Here is a 3971-nt window from a genome sequence, read left to right as displayed (position 1 = left end):
AGGGAAGAGCCTACTAAGTTCATAGACATTTTCAGTGGCATCAACTGATGACCAGCTTTGGAGGTAGCCACTGATCATGTAAAACATAAGGAGATAGCACTGTCATTCTTCAAAATCTCCTCTTCTATTCATTAAACAATAAATGTTCTCTTATGATCTTTTAGAGTTTATTTATGAATTTTCTCGTTTGTTCTGACATTAATTAGCTTGTGCATTAATTCATTTATGTGAGGGTTCTGTTAACACTTATAACAAAGAATTAGTAAGATAAAGGTAGACTTTTTGGAAGTTTCTAAACTAATTATTAACTAACAGTTTTGTAGTCAATCTTCTTTCTCAGTTTGAGTGGACTTAGAATAATGCCCTAGGAGATACACACCTGAGCTGATTCCTGAAATACGTCTAAAATGAACAGAAGGGTCCAGAATGTGGGTAATATTACCCAGTTGTCTGTATTTGGAATGACAAAAAGGGAGTGAAAGAGATAACCAGCTGAGGTCTTCAGCTCTCTCTGTTGCTTGATTGCAACACGGACCAAACTGTTCACACCGATAGATTCTGATTTCAGTCTCAGTAACCAGGAAAGTAACTATACAGGTGTTTAACTAAATCTTTGTGGATCTACTTTAACAAAGAAAGATTGTTGTTATGGAAATGACCTGTTCTATATTTGCTTTCATCTCTTTGTCATAACTGACAACTTCTGTGTTAGGTCTCAATATTGTTAATATGAGATGATACACACAACTACAAATATGTATCTTTTTTATTAGGTATTTTCTTCATTTGCATTTCCAATGCTATCCCAAAAGTCCCCCATACCCTCGCCCCCCACTCCCCTACCCACCCACTCCCACTTCTTGGCCCTAGCATTCCCCTGTACTGAGGCATATAAAGTTTGCAAGACCAATGGGACAGTGTTGGACAGCTCACCTTGGTGGTGCTGGTGCAGGAGACTTGGTAGGCTTATCAGCTCAACTACCACACATGCTCAGACCTAGTAATTTCACTTTGACCACCCTAACAACTACCCCATTGCTAAACTTCTGGAGAGCATGAAGGGGCTGTCTGAAACATCCAAAGCTTAGGGTCATCATAACCTAAGGCAACAACAGGATATCCAAGAGAAGGCCCAGAGAGATCCCAGTATTGGTAGTGTAGTCCAAGCTAGAGCCCTCAAATCAGACCAATGACTCATTGCAATGAGCATTTGAAAGTAAAGTAGTGTGGACAAAGGGCATTTTGGGGTAAACTTCTGCTTCTACAAGATATTATTTTCCATTAGGGGAGGAGGTTACAAGTACAGAGATTGTGTATGAAGGGATGGGGAAATGATTGTGACTGTGGATCATGATATGCAATTCCCAAAGAATTGATAAAATTAAATTAAATATTTTTAAAATTTAGAAAATAGGAATTTATACCTAATAAATATGATCATACAGCATTAAAAAGTTATGTATCTTTCAGGTTTATATGGAGTAACAAAGTTTGTGCATCACTAAAACAGGCTTATTTTTTGTATAGTTATAAAATGATTTTTTTTTAACCTGGTTAAACCAATGTTTCACTAATCGTAGATGATGCCTATTGTTTGCCACAACATTTCTAATTGTAAACTATAAGAATCTTTAAAAAATAACACACATTAATCAATAAAAACGTCCTATGGAATCAATATTTGAAATGCTCACTTTATTATTATAATGTTTTAGTTCACGTGTTGTATACTATTTCAATATGTTAATAGAATTTCTTTACCATCAGTATTAATGAGCATATTTGTATACATGGCACCAATATTTTCCATTTCCTGTGTAGTAGATGTATTAATTTAATATTATAGTCTTCTAACAGATGCTCTTTGATGACATTTTTCAATTATTTTCTTTATAAAATGTATATTGTGTTTTGATTTAACTTATTTACACTCAAAACTATGACAGTCCTCTTGTATCATATGTCAGTATTTTATTACTTCATTTGTAATCTAGGTAAACTAACATTCTATGCATGATTTCTTGCCAGGATTCAGCTCTGGCAGGATTCTAGAACCTGAGGACAGATGTGTGGTGTTGGTGAAGGCAGTGACCAATAGTTGACGTTCAATCAACTGGCTGCTGGGGTCCAGCCTCTTTAAGAGTTGGGGTCATCAAGAACTAGGGTACCTGGTAGCAAAATAAGAAAACACAGAATTGAGTTACAGTATTGACAGGCTGGCCTTTTTTGGTGTGTGAGCCCTTGAATTCGGGAATCAGGGCGCTCACCTAGACTTGACTCAGCCCCAGTCTTTTATTGAAATCATAAAAGGAAATTGGATTGTGAAATTCATAGGGGGGGTGGGTAAATGCTTCTTTATATTCCTGTGCCAACGGTTTTTTATGACACAGAATATTACAGATTTAGAACAGAAAAAAGGGAAGTATGCAATCTCAGACATAAAAATTTAACAGCAAGTACAATTTTTTATAGCACCTGACTACCAGTCTCCACTATGGTTTCATAAAAGGGCAAGCTAGAGGTCATACTGCTGACCCTGCAGTCTTTATAATTTTTGGACCCCATCTGACTTTCTACAAAAACATCCCCAACCAACCTGTATAGAAAATTCCAAGAGGATTACCACCATCAACCCAAAAGCCAAGGAATCCATTGGTAACTTTCTGGAAAATATCTGTATATTATTCCATCATCAATTTTAAATAAAAATATCCTATTTTACTATACAGAATTGAGACAAAGACTGGAGGAACAGCTGCAGAATTACTCATCTCTGCCAGTGGCCCTAGGTTAGTTTCATTTCCACCTAGAGTGAGTGACTGTAACATATATTTCTCTTGAATTCATAAACAGCCTTCACTTTAATATTATTGGTAACATCTAATTTCTGGATATTAAGCAGTCTACTATTAGATTTTGCCAGGTCACCAAATACCAGTTTAATCAAGGAAGGAAGAAAGAGAAGAAACAGCAAATAGATTAAAAGAGTAATAAATACTAAGAATAATTGCAAAAATGACATCATGAGTTGCTTGCATCAAATAAGCAGGGTTGGAGCCCAGCGTGGTGGTACACGCCTTTAATCCCAACACTCGGGAGGCAGAGGTAGGCAGATTTCTGAGTTCGAGGCCAGCCTGGTCTACAAAGAGAGTGTCAGGACAGCCAGGGCTACACAGAGAAACCCTGTCTCGAAAAACCAAAAAAAAGGGGTCTCTCAGTACTCATACAGGGGCCCACAAGAGGCCATTGCCTCATGCTCTAAACACAGTACCCGAGGCATGTTTACATTTCTTGTCATCAGGGATCCCAGGCATCTCGAGTTTAATGTGGGGTGTCACCAACAAGTGGCCCCAAATGGCTCAAACCATCTGTATGTATGCAATCACAACCCTGCTCTCCTGTGCAGTAACAAAATCATTGATTTTTTCTTTTAAATCAAGAGAAATCATAGCACCAGTATTATAAAATCTCCATTCTTTTGCACAAAGTTCCCAATAGCTTCTCTTTTTCCCTCCCCACTCTCACTAGGTCAATCACCCTTTAACCTTGTTTTGAACCTCAGAGCACAGTTTCAGGAAGCCAAAAAAAAAAAATGTCTAGACAGGCATGTGATATAAATATGAGTACATACACAGCTGGAAGTAAATGGGGTTATATAGTTATGCAAGGTGAGAGACAGATTAAACATTTGTGAGTTTAAGTTCAGTTACCACAGAGCATGCCTCTATCATAATACTTTTTAAATTGAAGTCAGAGACTTGTTCATTGTACCAAGCAACCTGTCCATATATGAACAACATATCAATTCCTGATACCATCTTTATAAGAACCATTTTTAAGTCTCTGTTTATGAGGCATATCTTATTCAGAACAGCTATACAGGCAGGACCCACTGCTCTCCACAACTGTCACAGGCTTCCTCAGTGTTAGTGTAGCTGTTTCTCTAGGGACATGCTTACTTGTCACAAAAA

At 37.3% G+C, this 3971-nt stretch overlaps 1 long non-coding RNA gene across 1 annotated transcript; it reads left to right on the top strand.

The window, feature by feature from the left end:
- Window positions 1–2063: 2063 nt before the first annotated feature.
- Window positions 2064–3581, top strand: LOC110295894. The gene is made up of 3 exons (XR_002378131.1): window positions 2064–3050; window positions 3134–3137; window positions 3208–3581. It is a non-coding gene; the product is annotated as an uncharacterized LOC110295894 (long non-coding RNA).
- The last annotated feature ends 390 nt before the right edge of the window (window positions 3582–3971 follow it).

This window comes from Mus caroli, chromosome 6, assembly GCF_900094665.2.
Source record: "Mus caroli chromosome 6, CAROLI_EIJ_v1.1, whole genome shotgun sequence".
In the NCBI taxonomy this organism is placed as follows: Eukaryota; Metazoa; Chordata; class Mammalia; order Rodentia; family Muridae; genus Mus; species Mus caroli.
This window is presented reverse-complemented; position numbering and strand designations above follow the sequence as displayed.